This window comes from Macadamia integrifolia, chromosome 14, assembly GCF_013358625.1.
Source record: "Macadamia integrifolia cultivar HAES 741 chromosome 14, SCU_Mint_v3, whole genome shotgun sequence".
Taxonomy (NCBI): domain Eukaryota; kingdom Viridiplantae; phylum Streptophyta; class Magnoliopsida; order Proteales; family Proteaceae; genus Macadamia; species Macadamia integrifolia.
Genome location: NC_056570.1, coordinates 25,205,190 through 25,223,264, shown reverse-complemented (window position 1 = coordinate 25,223,264; position 18,075 = coordinate 25,205,190). Strand labels below are relative to the sequence as shown.

The window sequence follows — 18,075 nt, the reverse complement described above, 5'->3', positions numbered from 1 at the left end:
CAAAAACTCAATTAGGAGAATTCCACTCTGGTAGGCTTGAATAATATTTTTTGTTTGAATTCCACTCTGCTTTGGTAAGTAGTACCAGTGGAAAAGAAAAAAATGGGAAGTTTCAAGTTTTTGTGGACTTCAATTTCAACACAAACTCATAAGCACAATTTGATTTTTATAATCATATTTCAACTACTAGAGGTCACTATTCATTACAGAAAAATAATTAGTGTCTCTCCTCCTTCCTATAAATTCATTTGGTAATTCATGATAGAGAGAATTCAAGAAAACATGGCAAAGATGACCTTTCTTATGTTCCTCCTACTTATCTCACTTTGCTTATTTCCACAGTTCTTCTTGGCAAACTGCTCAAGTCCCCTTGCTCCTGCCTTATATGTATTTGGAGATTCTATTGTAGATAGTGGCAATAATAATCTCCTTAATACATCTGCAAAAGTGAATTACAAACCATATGGCATAGACTTTCCAGCTGGTCCAACAGGGAGATTCACTAATGGCAACACTTTTGCAGATTTTTTAGGCAAGTTGGCAAATGGGTTATGAAACTATGCAATGATTTATCAACAAGATTAGAACTTTGCCTTCCTTTCACTATTTAAAAAACATTCTTCCTCTTGTGATCCTAATTGTAGCTTAATCACTTTCTTTTTTTCTTTAAGCTCTTCTCACGTGAGATATTCATTGACATGTGACTTTGATTACCAGCTCAGTATCTTGGGTTACCCTTTGTCCCTCCATACTTGGCTCTTTCAAAGGCACAAAAGAGTAAGACAATTACTAGAATGAATTATGCATCAGGATCAGCTGGCATCCTCCAAAAATCAGGAAAAATAGTAGTAAGTTCTTATGCTACCTTGTTTTCAATTCACAATGTATGTGAAGTTCATGGAGTTATCTAAATTCGAGAAAATTTTTCGAATATTAACTGCACAGTAAGGCTCAGAGAAAGGAAGATTTTCTAGAATTTCTTTGTCTTACCTTATGGGTTTTTCATGCAGGGAATGAATTTAGCTTTGCAGAAACAGATTGAGTTTTTCCAAGAGACTGTTCAGCATTACTTGCCAAAGAACTTTAAAACTAAGGAAGCGCTTTCGTAGTACTTATCCAAATCTATTTTTGTGGGAGAAATAGGCAACAATGACTATTTGGCAAATTATCTCATACCAGCATATTACAAGACTAGTCGCCAATATAGTCCGGCGCAATTTTCCGGCATCCTCTTGAAAAAACTCAAAAAAGGTTTACAGGTACAGACTTAAACACATCAGCCCTTGAATTTTGAGACTAATTACCAAGTTTTTTCTATGATCACATTCAATCTTAATTGCAGGATCTTTATAATTTGGGAGCCAGGAAGTTTGTGGTATTCAATATTGCTGCTATTGGGTGTACACCATTAGAATTATACCTCAAAAACCTAACAAGTGGATGTGCTGAGGATGTAAATCAGTTAGTATCCTTCTACAATGAAGGCCTTCCAGATATGTTACAAGAACTGAAAGACAGCCTCCAGGGTTCAACTTTTGTTTTGGGAGATCTTTATGGAATCATCTATGACTTGTACCAAAACCCTTTTAAATATGGTCAGATTTTGCTACTAATTAACTATTTCTTTTTCTTATGATCAAGCCTTACTATACTTGATCTATTGATCTCCTTCTAATAGTTTATAACTAACTAGAAATTTACTGTTGCAGGGTTCACAAGTAGAAGCCCATGTTGTGTTATAAACTATTCAACTATGATTTGCCAAGAAGATGTCCCACCTTGCCTAAATAGGAGTTCACATATCTTCTGGGATACAGTACATCCATCTCAACAGACAAATTTGTTGATTGCGACTGGTTGCTTCATCGGTACTATGCTGTGTACTCCAATAAACATCTTGAAGCTAACTCAGAAACATTAAGACACTACTTACATTTGTAATGGTTTAAAACCATAAGGCACTATTTATGCATATTTTAGAGATCTCTATACATTGTAGCAGCATGGATGATCAAATATTCTTGTTGCCATTTCAAGATTAAATTTTTTATTCAGTTTTGAACTTAAAAGCTATGAAAGAGCCCAAACATGACTTTGATGATTACTCCCCAACCCCCTTTAAGTAAGAAGGCATTCCAGGCACTGTCCATGGTAATAACAGAGCAGTCAGGGGGGTGGAGTCCATTCATGAGGTGTGGAAAGGCCAAGCAGAGGTGAAGAGCTTTTGGAAGAAGCTATTCACAGATGTACCTCAGACAGAAACAGAGATGGCATTCATGGTGCTATGCAGATCAGGGTTAGTATAATTGAAAACAGCATTCTTATAGACCTTCCTAACCTGCCACAAAACCAAAGACCAGAGGATATAACAACAACTGCCTAGTGCAGTGCAGCTGTTGTGCGCAAAAGCTCATGTTCACTAGGAGGTCAGAGCTGTTATCTTTCCCTTGCTACCTATCGGAAAGAGAAAAAGAACAAAGAATATGAAATTCTATCAAATTAGGCACATCCTGAAATTTTGTAAGCAAGAAAACCAGTCAATCCCTAAAACACTCACCGTGGAATTCTTGAACATTAAAGCCTAAACACTTTGGTGGGACCCTCAAGGAAAGAGGATGAGGGAATACCTCACTATGAATGAAAGTATCTAGGCTAAAACACCAGCAAGAATTTGGGCCAGAGCCCAAGCCTTAACAGGTGAGCATAGAGGAGTGGGCAGACTACAAGGATTATGTGGACTATTTGGCTAAATAGTAGAAGAGGTCGACTTACTCTTCCGATCTGGGGTGGAATAGTTGGCTGAACAGATTTACTTGGCTCAATTGGAGGGTCCAAAGAATGCACAAAAGAGCCTAGCCGATGTCCCAATAACCACCATAGTACTAGATTTGGGAGCTTTGTTCTGGCCCAGGAAGCCCACTAGACGCATTCTCAAAAGGTCCAGAGCTGTAGAAGGCTGAAACTCCAAAGAAAGCTAGATGGACTTTACCGCTAAGCACATTTGGATGTTCCTTGTAGAACGGATTGATCCACCTAGGCGGAGCACAAAATTAGGATCAGGGGAGAGAGAGAGAGAGAGAGAGAGAGAGAGAGAGAGAGAGAGAGAGAAACAGGAGGAGGAAAACAAAATTCAGCCATGACTTTTGACTATTAGCATATCAGTTCCTGCCATTAATCTTTAATTACAAAACCCCTATGAAATATATTTCTTAACATGGTTATAGGACAAAGTTTTCCTTCACCTCTCGGTTAAGGAAAACACGATCCCGACGTGACCCTCTCTTTCTCTCCATCTATCTCCCATGTTCAGATCCACTGTGGTGAGTGATGAATGACAATAAGCATCTAATCGCTAGGAGGCCCCAGCATGCATAATAAGAATTAGAATAAGTTTGCTTATGTTGAATCATTTACTCACGTATTTTAAGGCTTTGTTTTAATGTATGAAATATATTCCAAAGTAAATTATTTTAAGAAAAAAGACTAAGGCTGTGTTTGGTAACACAGAAAAGAAAAGAAAAGAAAAGAAAACCATACAGATTCTTGTACGGTTTTCTCCCCCCTTCTAAATATCGTTGTGCTTGGTTAACATACAAGGATAGGAAGATTCTTAAATTTGAATTTCAAATTTGTCTTGATTTCTATGAAATTTTCACTCGCCGCCATTTTTTTTTCCTCCCGCGAGGACGAGATAAGTTGTATAGAAAAGAGAAAACTTTGCTATTTTGCTCTTTCTCCAACTCCGTCTCCCTCTCCAGGTGAAGAAACTGATCTCCATCGATCAACAAAAGCCTGCATTGCAAAGACGTCACAGGTACCTCTCTCTCTCTCTCTCTCTCTCTCTCTCTCTCTCTCTCTCTCTCTCTCTCTCTCTCTCTCTCTCTCTCTCTCTCTCTCTCTCTCTCTCTCTCTCTCTCTGCGTTCATTACAATCTTACATATCCTTTTTGTTTATTTTAGCTTGAATATTTTCTTGATGTCATCCAATTTGATTACTATTTTCACAAATTAGGTTTAATCTTCTCCTGCAAAATTTGTAATCCCTTTTGAATTAGGAATTCTATACATTTTTTTTTTTCCCAAAAGTACTACTGATTCTCCTTTAAGTAGGTCATGGTAAGCTTAGGAAATTAAAAAGAGAGAAAACAGAGGGTTTTTTTTTTTTTTTTTAATTCCATGGCCTGAAAAAATGGTTTCTTGTTAATATTGCTGTGAAGTATGACTACATTTGTCATCCCTTTGCTTATTTTAGGTTTAATATTTTCTTAAATGCTTAAAATCTGTACCATCCTTTTCATTTTTAGTGCAAAATTGTGCAAGATATTGGATTCTTCTTTTTTAGTTTGTATAACATTCAAAAGCCAATTTATGAAAATGTTTGCATTGATGTACTATCCTCTGTCAGTTATAAATATATATTTAAAAATGGAGAATTGGGATAGATGTCGTGGGTTTGGTATTCATATTTAGATTCTCAAAATATTTGAATAACTATCCAGGGTAAGTATCCTAAGGTTGTGATTGGTTTTCAGAAGCGGGAAGATATGAGATTAAAAGAAAACAACAAATAAGAAAATATAGGAATAGTACAACAAAATTGATTTCCCCTATAATGTGTTTGTTCGCGAAAAAATCTGGAAAATAGAGAGATTAAATATGAAGATTTACTTTTTTTTTTTTTAAATAATTTGTGGGCAGAGAGAGAACAAGCCGAAGTGGTCTTTTTAGATCTCTCTACCTTGTTATGGCTCCTTAAAGTGGTCATCACAAGCTGGTATTAATTGTGTTCAGAGCTGATGTTTTCATGTTAATTACCGTAGAGAGAATAAAGAAGGGAGTGGCAAAGCAATGCTATTGAGAGAGAGAGAGAGAGAGAGAGAGAGAGAGAGAGAGAGAGAGAGAGAGATGGTAAGAGATGTATGTTCTATAAATGAGAGGAGAGATGTCTTAGATGGAGCTTTGTTGTTGAAGGGTAGACAAGGGGGAGGAAAATCTAGACAATGAAGCAACAAAGCTTGTTGTGAAAAGCTCTTTTATAGATCCTCATGTCTATTTATTATTTTATTTATTTATTTATTGTATAGGGGTTTTTTTTTACTACTAAGTTCATCCTTGGGTTAGAGTTGGTTATTTTCATTTATTTTTCATGGTTGTGTAGACACATGCATAATGTCTTGGTTGTAGTATGCAAGGTTGGTATTCCTTTAGAAGATACAAAATCTGTTTGGTTGATCGTTTGAGTTGGTTGTCACCCAGTGGCCCTTTTCATTAGAGAATGACAATTAAAATTTTGTATTTGTCCAAAATTTCATCACAATATTCAGGCTATATCCACTCCTCACAAAGCAAAACCCCAGTACAATTGATATTTCCCTACAAAAGTACCCATTGATGATGGAAATCTAACAAAATGAAAGTGATCCGTTTTGAGCATGCAATTGAATCATTGCTTCTGGAAGATCATTTGCCTCAAGAAAGTGGAATAACAATGGTCTTTATTATCTTTTTTAGAATTGTTTGGACTATTTTTAATGCATTATCTAAACAATGATCTTATTTTAATAATTATTGCAGGTTGCACCCTATGAAAGACTTGTGTGAAGCAAAGGCATTTTACTTCTTGAAGGTAAGTAAAAGAACTCTCGTCATAGTTGATGATTTGATTATTTCACTTCTATCATTGGCATCTCGTGTTTCATTTCAAAATGATAAAACCTAATAGAATTCTGTTTATATGAATAAAAATTTAAGTTGTGATCCTTAATAGGACATAAGCTTACGACATTTATATTTCTTGTTCAAGTAATTCTGAATCTAATTATTAAATGATATATCTATTTTTAAATTAATTTATTCCTCGTTATGTTTGCTCACATGTTACTGAAATCAAAATATTATATATATAATGTACAGATAAATCATCAGCAAAAAACTGTTGAATGGATGATGGTCACTCTTGAATGGATGATGGCATGTGCATTGGCAGCTACCATGACTATTATTACTAAACTTGCTACCATGGGTCCCCATCTTGAGAAATACTATGAAAAAGAACTCCCTAGGAATTTGTATTTGAAAGTCAGAAACTTTAAGGATAATGTGATAGTAGGCCAAAGTTGTATAGACATGCTTCGAATGTCAGATATTTTCTTTTCTTCTCTTGGTTACCAAACATAGCCTAACAGAATGAAAGAAAATAACATTACACTTCCAGTTAATAGCCAAAATCTGACCTATTCCATATTATAAATAACAAATAAACAAAAACAAAAAGGATAATTTAATTGTAAATTTTAATTGTTATATATCTATATTGCTCTACCAAAAAATATATATATATAAATATATATATACCTATATTGCAAAAAATATAAGTTTTTAAATTATAATAATGGGAAAATGACATGTATGCTAGCAGGTCACCTAAGAATTAATTATGTTAGCTCAATTTTAACCCTTAGATGAAACATAATCGATCTCATCCGTTTGTATCTGTTGCCATCCTTAAGTTGCCACCACTGCTCTCCCTCTCCTTCTCTGTCGGTTCTATCAGAATCTCTCCTTTCTCCCTCTCCGTCTCCAACTCCACTAGATGAATCCTTAGGACTCCCATGGGACTCCCACGATTGTTGAATCGGTTCCATCTGAAACCCATCTCCTACTCCAACTCTGACTCCCACGATTGTTGAATCGGTTCTATCTGAATCCCTCACTAAGACAGGGAAGTCTCAGGGAAAATTGTTGAATCGACTCCAGCAATCTGCTTGACCAAGCTGGAATCGAAAGATTTGAACGTTTCCAGGGAGTGAGATCGATGTGTTAACTATCCAGATCAGAGAGAGAGGTCGACTGTGCTCTGTTGGGTTGGGATCCTTTGTAGCCTACAAATGATTCGGATTCGTGTTCTGTTATCTTCTTTAAAACAAAGTTTTGTCTGGCTGCCGGCGGCTGGAGCGAGAGAACTATGAGGGGAACCTGCAACTCGATTAGATCTGATGAATATCTGGGTTTCACCAGAGAGCTGCTCCCTGAGACTTGAAGACAAGGGGAGGGGGATCAAATCATAATTTTTTTTTTTTCCCCTTCGTTGATCTACAAAGGCTTGTTCAACTGCTCACTAATCAGAATTAGATCATAACCATTAATCAGTTCACTTTCGCATTATTAAAAGAAATAAAAAATAAAGTGGCTGCTCTCCCTGTGTTCGACCCGTAGCTACACTAATCCGTACGCTTGCGGTTACATTTTAAATCTCAAACAAGTTTTTGGCGCCGTTGCCGGGGAGACAGTTCCATGTTATTTTTCACTTTCTTTTGGTAAATCGGAGTGCTTTGTTTGCTTTGTTTTATATTTTTCCTTTTCTTTTATTGAATTCCTGAGAAGAACAACTTGCAATAATAGTTGTATCAGTGNAATTCTTAGATGACGAATGGTTAGGACGTTATTTTAGATACATATGTTTAGGACGGTAATTAGAATTAGATCACAATCATTAATCAGTTCACTTTCGCATTATTAAAAGAAATAAAAAATAAAGTGACTGCTCTCCCTGTGTTCGACCCGTAGCTACACTGATCCGTACGCTTGTGGTTACATTTTAAATCTCAAACAAGTTTTTGGCGCCGTTGCCGGGGAGACAGTTCCATGTTATTTTTCACTTTCTTTTGATAAATCGGAGTGCTTTATTTGCTTTGCTTTATATTTTTTCTTTTTTTTTTATTGAATTCCTGAGAATAACAACTTGCAATAATAGTTGTATCAGTGGACGTCGCCATGCCTCACAGTATGATAAAGACAGATTTCGCCCTGTAGCAGTACCTCAGGAATTGACCTAAGCAACCCCGGATCCCTGCCGGTAAGCTCCCAAAAAGCAAAAAAAAAAATAAAAATAAAATAAAAAAATAAAAAAAAATCATCAAAAAGTTTTTCTATCCATTCTTTTTTGCTTGTCTTACTTTAGTTGTGGGAAGTTTTTCTGTTGCATGAGTGTTAAGTGGGTACGTAATACTAAGAATCGGTTAGAAAGAAGAGATCCAACAAGTAGTGACCCTATACGTTTGCTCTCTTTAAAACCCTTCAATATGGGAGACCAACAGCAAAACCCTTCACCTAAATCTCTGAAAGATAGGTTCTACCCTGCTAGAACAGCCCAACCTTCCTGTATAGTTCTACCACAAGCCCAGGGCAATAATTTTGAACTCAAATCTCAATACATCACTATGTTGCCCCACTTCCATGGGTTGACCTCTGAGGATGCATACCTATTTCTAAGGGAATTTGAAGAGGTATGTGTTCTAATTAAGATCCAACAGCTTTCTGATGATGCTGTTAAGCTTAGGTTTATCACTTTTGCATTGAAAGACCAAGCTAAGAAGTGGTTGTATGGATTACCCACAAATTCCATAACCTCATGGGAACAGTTCACAGTTGTCTTCCTTAAGAAGTTTTTCCCAACTCACAAGACCAATAAGCTTAGAAGTGATATCCTTCCGTTTAGGCAAAAGCCTAGTGAGTCATTTTCCAAACTTATGGAGAGATTCAAGGATCTACTCCAAGAATGCCCCCACCATGGCCTAGACCTATGGCATTTATGTCAAATAATTTATGAGGGTATTGATTACCCAACTAAACAAATGATAGAATCTATGTGCCCTGAGGGATTCACATCCTTTACAGATGAAGAAAAGGCATGGGAATTCTTACTTGACTTAGCTGACAAAACCCGTGAATGGGAATCAACCCAAGAGAGTGAAAGAACTATAAGAGGAAAAGGATATTTTGTGGATGGGATAGTAGCCAAGGAAGCCCATTTGGATATCCTAATCAAGAGGATTGAGGCTATTGTTCCTAGAGAGTCATAGAAGAATGCCCTAACACCTCTGGGGGCACTTCTAATGATAGTGTTAATGCCTTATACCAGAATAATCCATATAGTAACACATACAATCCAGGATGGAGAAATCACCCAAATTTTTCTTGGAATCAGGGCAACCAAGCAGGACCTTCCAATTTCTATAATCAAGGTCAACCTGGACCCCAAAGGCCTCCCTTTGCACAACAATCTTTTTCTCAAAATACTTTTCCTAGGTCAAATGTAGGACCTCAGGCGAGTTTTCCTAGGGCCCCTCTTCTATCATCTTATCAGCAACCCCCTGGGTTTACCAACACTGGAGAGGCAAGTAGAATAAATGACTTGGAAAAAAATATGGCCCTCCTCATGACAAGCCATCAAAATCTTACGAGAGAACTTACCCAAGTTGTCTCAATTATGCATGAGAGGAAGAAGGGAACTTTACCCAGTCAACCAGAGCCTAACCCTAGGCATCATCAACCTGTTAGTTTACAAGGACCAAGTAATGCACCACTGAATATAGTGCAAGGTCAGACTCAACAAGGGCCCTCTAACCAATGTAATGTTGTTTATGCCCTTAGGAGTGGTAAAGAGTACCTACAGAGCGTTCCTAAATCTTCCCCATCTATTACTCCTGTTAACTCTTCTTCAGTTGAGGACACAAATGTGCCTCTTGTTCCAGGTTCGTCTGATGAACCTAAAGATTTTTCTGAAACTAAAGATGATTTGGTTGAGGAAACCAAAAATGATTCTTCTGAACAGGGGCAAATCCCTAACAGTCCTTATGTTCATCCTGTCCCATTTCCTAATCGCTTGGTAAACAAAAAGAAGACTGCTTCCATGGACAAAATTTTAGAAGTCTTCAAAAAGGTAGAAATAAACATCCCTCTTTTGGATGCCATATCCCAGATCCCCACCTATGCAAAGGTACTGAAAGGTTTGTGTACTCACAAACGTATCACTAGTGTGCCCAAAAAGGCGTTCTTGGCAGGTAACATTAGTTCCATAATTACTCAGCCTATAGCAGCCAAGTATAAGGATCCAGGGAGCCCTACCATATCTTGTGTCATAGGTAACACCTATATTGAGCATGCTTTACTTGACCTTGGCGCAAGTGTGAATCTTTTACCTTACCATGTGTACAAGCAACTAGGATTGGGAGAATTAAAAGCCACTGGAACTACTCTTCAGTTGGCAGATAGATCTGTTAAGATTCCTAAAGGGATGGTTGAGGATGTCTTACTAAAGGTGGGGGAATTTATTTTCCCTATTGATTTCATTGTGTTAGATACTAAGCCCTTCTCAACCAAGGATGAGATCCCAATAATTCTAGGAAGACCATTCTTGGCTAGCAGTAATGCATTAATCAATTGCCGGAATGATTTCCTAAGATTATCTTTTGGTAACCAAACTGTTGAGTTTAACTTGTTTAGGATTGGCAAGCAACCACATATGGAAGAAGAGATCAATATGCTTGAGGATTTTCTGGATTTTTCCTATGATTTAGTTACCAACTTTGATATTGATTTTGATTCAGAATTCCAACAGTATATGGATGAGTTGGATGATAAGAGTGAAAATTTCTTTTCTGAAGTCTTGAGTCTTCACACACTTGTGGAGCCCTTAGGACCCCTTTCCAATTCCATTCCCCAACCTTCCATAGTTGAGCCCCCTAAGCTAGATCTTAAGGAGTTGCCATCTAATTTGAGATATGCTTTCCTAGGGCCTGACCAGTCTCTTCCTGTAATAATTTCTTCAAATTTGACTTCTAGCCAGGAAGAGGAGTTACTTAAAGTGTTAAAAGATAATAAGGAAGCCCTAGGTTGGACCATGGCTGATATCAAGGGTATAAGCCCTTCCATTGTGCAACATCATATACATCTTATGGAGGATTCCAAACCATCCACGGAACCCCAAAGAAGAGCTAACCCAGTGATGATGGAAGCTATTAAGAAAGAGATCCTAAAGTGCTTGGATCATGGAATAATTTATCCTATTTCTGACAGCCAATGGGTAAGCCCAGTTCACGTAGTGCCTAAGAAGTCTGGTGTGACTGTAGTTCCTAATGCCAATAATGAGTTGATCCCTACCCGTGTCCAAACAGGATGGCGTGTGTGCATTAATTACAGGAAGTTAAATGCGGCAACCTGGAAGGACCACTTCCCATTGCCATTCATTGACCAGATGTTACAGAGGTTAGCTGGACATAAATACTATTGCTTTCTTGATGGATATTCCGGCTATAAACAAATCCCAATTGCTTTAGAGGACCAACATAAGACCACTTTTACATGCCCATATGGAACATTTGCTTACAGGCGTATGCCCTTTGGGCTTTGCAATGCCCCTGCTACGTTCCAACGATGCATGATGAGCATTTTTCTGACATGGTCGAAAAATTCTTAGAAGTATTTATGGATGACTTTTCAATTCATGGGAATTCCTATTCTGAATGTCTTCATCATCTTTCCCTAGTTTTGAAAAGGTGCATATCTAAGAATTTGGTTTTGAATTGGGAGAAATGTCATTTTATGGTTAAATCTGGTATTGTTTTAGGCCATGTAATATCCAAGGAGGGAATTAAGGTAGATAGAGCCAAAGTGGATTTAATTGATAATTTACCACCTCCTCAATCTGTTAAGGATGTTCGGTCTTTTCTAGGGCATGCAGGCTTCTACAGAAGGTTTATTAAGAACTTTAGTCAGTTAGCCCAACCTCTCACCTCATTACTTGCCAAAGATCAAACTTTTGAGTTTTCCAAAGAGTGCCTAGAATCCTTCAAGCAACTTAAGAAGGAGTTGACCAATGCACCCATTGTTCAACCACCTGTTTTGACTGAACCTTTTGAACTGATGTGTGATGCTTCAGATTTTGCCATAGGAGCAGTTTTAGGTCAAAGGATTAATAAGTTACCCACTGTCATTTACTATGCTAGTAGGACCTTAAATGATGCACAACTCAATTATACAACCACTGAAAAAGAATTTTTAGCTGTTGTGTTTGCATTAGAAAAGTTTCGGTCTTACTTAGTTGGCTCACATGTGGTGGTGTATACTGATCATTTTGCCCTCAGATACTTAGTTTAGAAGAAGGATGCCAAAGCCCGTCTCATTAGGTGGGTTTTAATTTTGCAAGAGTTTGATTTAGAAATTAGGGATAAGAAAAGAGTTGAAAACCTAGTTGCAGACCATTTATCCCGGCTTCCCAATTCCTTGACTGTTGATTCTCCAGTCAATGAGAACTTTCCAGATGAACAATTATTTGCAATGTCTAGTGAACCATGGTTTGCTGACATTGTCAACTTCTTAGTTTCAGGTGTGACTCCGGATCACTGGTCCACCCAAGATAAGTATAGGTTTCATTCCCAAGTTAAGCACTTTTTCTGGGATGATCCTTATTTTTTTAAGATATGTCCAGATCAGATTATCCGACGATGTGTTCCTGATCATGAGCAACATTCCATTCTCTCTTTTTGTCATGATCATGCATGTGGTGGACACTTTGGACCTAAGAAGACTGCCGCAAAGGTTCTCCAATGCGGATTTTATTGGCCCACTCTTTTTAGAGATGCTTTTGATTTTTGCAAGGCTTGCCCTGCCTGCCAGTCTTTTGGCCGTATCAATAAAAGGAACATGATGCCCCTCAACCCTATTTTGGTAGTTGAGATCTTTGATGTATGGGGCATCGATTTTATGGACCATTCCCTAATTCTTTTGGGAATTTGTACATACTTTTGGCCGTTGATTATGTTTCTAAATGGATAGAGGCCATACCTTGTAAAACTAATGACCACAAAGTGGTGGTCCAGTTTCTCAAAGAGAACATTTTTTCCCGCTTTGGTGCACCATGTGCAATAATTAGTGATAGGGGTACTCATTTTTGTAATCGACCTTTTGAGGCCTTAATGAAAAAGTATGGGATCACCCATAAGTTATCTACCCCTTATCACCTCCAAACTAGTGGCCAAGTGGAGGTGTCTAATAGGCAGATCAAACAAATCTTGGAGAAAACTGTTAATCCCAACCGTAAGGATTGGTCCCTTAGGCTCATTGATGCCTTGTGGGCCCATCGGACTGCATTCAAGACCGACCTTGGTCAATCTCCCTACCGTTTGTTGTATGGAAAAGCTTGTCACTTACCAGTTGAGTTGGAGCATAAGGCCTTTTGGGCCATTAAGAAGCTTAACTTTGATTTGTCTGATGCGGGAATTCATCGTAGGCTCCAACTATCTGAGTTGGAGGAACTTAGAAATGAAGCATATGAAAGTTCTAGAATTTACAAGGAAAAGACTAAAGCTTTCCATGATAAACACATTCTGCGTAAATCTTTTGCAATTGGTGATAAGGTCTTATTGTACAACTCTCGATTGCATCTTTTTCCTGGTAAACTTAGATCCCGATGGGATGGCCCATTTATTGTTCATAATGTATATCCCCATGGGGCTGTGGAGATTTTGAATCCAGGAACAGGGGTAATTTCGAAGGTTAATGGTCAGCGTTTGAAACCGTTCCTCGAGTTTCCCACTACTAGTAGTGAAGAGGTCATGGATCTCCATGAACCTCTTTACACTGATGACTAACTGTTATTCAGGTATGACCCCCTTGCATTGTCTTTGTTTTTAATTCTTTCCATGCATTGAGGGCATTGCATGACTTAAGTGTGGGGGAGGGAAACCAGTTTTTTTTTTCTTTCACTTTGTTTTGTTTGTTTTTCTTTTTATTTTTGAGCTTGCTAAGGATGAAGTCCTACTTTGGTTTTTGGCTAATGATCATACCATTCGGTTGCTTGATGTATGAAAATAAAATTTTTTATTAAGGTACCCATTTTGAACGTATAAAAACCCTGCTGAGAAGAAAGAAACAAGCATGTGTCTTGAGATGAGACTTTCTTTTGAAAAATAAGAGACCCTTGTTTTATGGTGATGGACCATATGTAAGTCTGTGGGTTCCTTGTACTTTTGATTTGGAGTTGAGACCTTCTTTTTAATTTGGCATGGGTTGACAATTGCACAATTTTAAATGAATTGAGAAATGTGGTATAAAGAAGAATAAGAGTTGATTCTTTTGGAACTAGACAGGGCATTGCGCCTCAGGAAGCGTGGTGTCTTGATCGAAATTCCTTGGGAGGAAACTTCTGAAGTAACTCTAGCATCACTGTCTTTGTGGACATATGCAAAAAGCGAAGCTACATAGTAACTTGGGTGTCTGGTGTTTGCTCCACCATGTCATTCAGGCCAAAAGTAGTGGAGTAGAATAGAGTTTATTAAGCAGAAAAAAAAAAAGAGAAAAAAAATGTGCAAATGTCAATAATGCTTGGTAACATGTTTGGTCAAAAACACTCCAACGCCTTAGTCATTGGTTTCCTATTTCTTCACAAGTGGTTTTACCTTAAGATAAGGATGTTTTTGAAGAGACGAGGTGAGTTCCAAATTAAGAAATATGCTAGTGCCTGGAATTGATAAAGGGTAATAAAAGTTCAAGTGTGGGGGTCCCTTGTAAGAGAAATTATCTTTGCTCCGGATTGGTATGGGCCTTACCTTTAGCCAAAGTTGGGATTTGTTTATTCTGAATTTTGGGTGTATATTCACTGCAAACACCCACGAGACACAACTCGTCCACTAGGGGTGACCTAGGGGTTTAAAGGCTTGTTGCACATGCTAAGTGCAACCGTGATTCCTACGAAAGTGAGTAGGTTTTGATCTTTATTCTTTTTCTTTTTCTTTTTGTTTTGCTCGAGGACTAGCAAAGTCTAAGTGTGGGGGAATTCTGATGAGCACATTTATGTGTGAAATCTAGGGTAGAAAAACATGCATTTTACATATTTAGAATGGAGCTACCTTGGGTTTTACTCTCTTTTTGCAAGTTTTATATTTTCAAGGCCTTAAGGACTATCGGGAGCTATATCTTCAATTTTACACGTAAAGAGGTCCTATTTCTTTCTATGGTTGCGAAGAAGACGAAATTCTGAGCAAGATGGACGTGTTCAATTAAAAGTACACATTCGTTTGGTCACCCGTACAAATGATTATTCTTTTTCGGGTCAGAAAAAGAATAATGGATCAGAACTGAACCGAGATGCAGAACCAGCCGTTTGCAATTGTCCCAGAGGTACAAGGAATACTCCAAATGCCAACAAGGATCGATGGACCACATCTTTAAGTGATTAAAGATTTGTTTTTGGTAACAACAACTACCTAGCTTAGTTGGTGAGCTATGGTGTACAAAATTCTCTTGCTCACCAAGAGGTCTCAAGTTCGAATCTTATGGTTGTTTTTTTTAGAAGATTTTGTTGAAGATTTTCTGCTTTAGAAGCAAGCAAAATCGTGGAAGGGTGCACAAGAAGAGAAAGAAAAAAAAAAGGAAAGAGAAAAAAAATGGGAGAACCAAAAATTGTCCAAATCTTCTCTCTCTCCACATCATCACCAAAGATTGTCCAAATCACACAAAGGAAGAAAAAAAAAGTCGTCCCTAGGAGAGAGAAAAAAAAAGAAGAAAAATAAATTAGAAGAAAAAGGAAAGAAAATAAGCAAAAAATTTTAGGAAATTTCTCAAAATTTATTTCTCTCTTCTCTCTCCTCCATCTTAGCACTTTTGGACTCAAAAGATCTCACAATCAATTGTGGGTGTCTCTCTTTTAGGAAAGAGAAAATTGTTACCCTACCTCTCCATTCCCTATAAATACAACTCATGTAAGAGGAGGAGACACAATTCATTCTTCTTCTAGTTTTTTAGTTGCTCTCTCTCTTCCTCTCTCACTCTTTGGTTTTAGTTCTTCTCTATTTTTGCTTTAATCACTTTTGTAATAGTTTTTTTTTATTTCAATTAATGCAAGTACTCTTTTATTTTTATTCAGTTCTTTTTATGTTTATGATTTATGCAATTGAGTTGTAATTTTTTAAGTTATAGTTCTAGGCTTAGATCTAGGTGACAAGATCATGAGCCGTGGAGCAATTTTTTTTTCAAGTTCAAGCATTGATTCAAGTAAGTAGGCTCCTTCAGTAGTCTTCTCTCCCCCCTCTCATTCCTTCTTCTGACTACCCTTTCTTTCTTAATTTACGATTTTTATTTTCAGTCGTTACATTATTGCTATCCCTCTCCCCCAAGGTTCATGGCTAGTGTATGTGTTGGCTTTGCCCCTCCTGGCCATAGAACCATCAATTTATTGCTTTTATTTTAATTGTCTCCCTTTCCCTAAAGCCAAGTAGAGAAACCCTTGTAAGAGTAACTCTCTGGTCAAGTAGGGAAGCTCATATTATGATGCATCCCTCGGGCTAAGTAGAGAAACCTGCTTGTGAGTCTCTCTCTAGCTTTATCCCCTTTCTTTTACTTTATTTTTATTTCAGCATTTTTTTTCCTTTATTATTATTTTTTTTTAATTGCGTGGGTTGTTTACTTTTAGTTATTTATTTATTTAATTTTAATTGTGTGGCTTGCGTCTTTAAATTCTTAGATGACGAATGGTTAAGACGTTATTTTTAGGACGGTAATTAGAATTAGATCACAACCATTAATCAGTTCACTTTCGCATTATTAAAAGAAATAAAAAATAAGGTGGCTGCTCTCCTTGTGTTCGACCCGTAGCTACACTGATTCGTACGCTTGCGGTTACATTTTAAATCTCAAACAGGGAGCAGCAGGCAGGCGGCAGGGAGCAACAACAGTGGAGACACTAGCAGGAAGCAGTGGAGGCTGAAGAGGCGATGTGCAGGCGACGACAACGATGATTGAAGTGGCATTTGAAGCAGCGGCGACAGTATCTGAAGCAATAACAAAGACCGGCGAGGCAGAGCAGTGTTCGAACAGAGGCAGCTGTAGCGACGAGGACGGTAGAGTCAGCGACAAGGGCCAAGGAGGCGGCGAGAAGGCATCAGCAGCTAAGGCCGAGGAGGTAAGGCCGATGGCAGCAGGAGGCCCAGGGCATTGAGCGGCGGCATCAACAGAAGGTGAGTAGGTAACAGATAACGGCAAAGGCGAGTTAGATGCATCGGGAGGGAGCAGAGACTGAGAGCCAGTCGCGGGTAAGGGAGATGATCGAGGCGGGTCAAGAACGTGGGAGAGGGTCGGGTCGGGTCGGGTCGGGTCAAGACCAGGGAGGTGGGTCGGGGTAGAGGAGGCCTGGAAGTGGATGGGCCCAGATGGTGGGTTGGGCGAGGGGGTTGATAGGGTTGGGTTGGTTGGATCAGTTGGGTTAAATAAATTACCCGGATATAAAGGGTGGTCGATTGGGAATTTGGAGAATTTGTTCAACAGTTGGACTGGGATGAATTGGTTCAGAGGAAAGAAGGTTTGAGAGAATTGGATCGGACTAAAGGGGGGTTATAAGGGTTAGAATACTGACCCAGGGATGGATGAAGATAGAGGAGCAAAGGAGACGGGAGATAGGTTCGGAAGGGAAAGAATTGGTGAAAGTCTAGGGTTTTGGGAAGCAGAAGTATCAGAGATGGCAGGGGAGGCCAGAGGAGAACCAGACGGAGAAACACGAGTGATTGGACATTCCTCAGCAGACGCAAGGACTGAGAAGCGGTTGCAACCAATGGGAAGCACAACGTCAATCGGACCATTGGGTAAAGACACATCAGAAGGAACCGGCGTAAACGACACGGACGGCTGGACAATTGAACGTTCCGGTAGAGGCGGCCGGCGGGTAGGACCATTCTTGTGATTTTTCCTTGATCTGTGAACCACAAAGGAGGCATCGAGTGGATGGACATCATTAGGAGGAGATGGAGTCGCCGGCGTTGAAGTATCTGGGGAGGATTTCTTTGAGCAGAGCGTAGTGGTATGTCCGAAGCACTTACACAATGTGCAAATAGGGGGCAACTAGTTATAGATGACCTCCTGGCAGTCCTAGGTGAAGGAGTGGCCTTCACCGTCATTGACAGAGATGGAGGAGGGCAGGATCTTGGTTGCTTCAACTTCCACACATATTCTGGCAAACGAGAGCCTATTTATCACTTTCGTGCGCTTGTCGGAGTAGAGGGGCTTCCCGATTACTGAACCAATATAACTAAGGCCCTTAGCACAGAAAAATTGTAGTGGTAGATTGGGGAAGGAGACCCACAGAGGAAGCGTTGTCGGTTCTGGGCGGCTGAAAGAGGTTTGCGCGTCCTTTTGACGAAGGAATATTGGTTTTTTGGCGACGTACCAGGGGCTAACATCTACTGCAGTCGATTTATCAGAATCACAAGCAAAGTTAAAGACGAATGTGCTATTATTGAGCATGTAA

The 18,075-nt window shown here is 38.7% G+C and overlaps 1 protein-coding gene, 1 non-coding gene and 1 pseudogene across 2 annotated transcripts in view; 2 read left to right on the top strand and 1 right to left on the bottom strand.

Annotated features, from left to right (window-relative positions):
• Positions 1–272: 272 nt before the first annotated feature.
• Positions 273–16,542, top strand: LOC122060756 (annotated as a pseudogene).
• Positions 8,468–8,574, bottom strand: LOC122062185. Its single transcript, XR_006134815.1, has one exon. It is a non-coding gene; the product is annotated as a small nucleolar RNA R71 (small nucleolar RNA).
• The window catches only part of LOC122061098 (ubiquitin C-terminal hydrolase 13-like), a 120,071-nt gene continuing 117,796 nt past the window's right edge, over positions 15,801–18,075 (top strand). The window contains exon 1 of the mRNA XM_042624284.1: positions 15,801–15,830. The gene's annotated coding sequence lies outside the window, so the exon portion shown is untranslated. The remainder of the gene's footprint in view (positions 15,831–18,075) is intronic.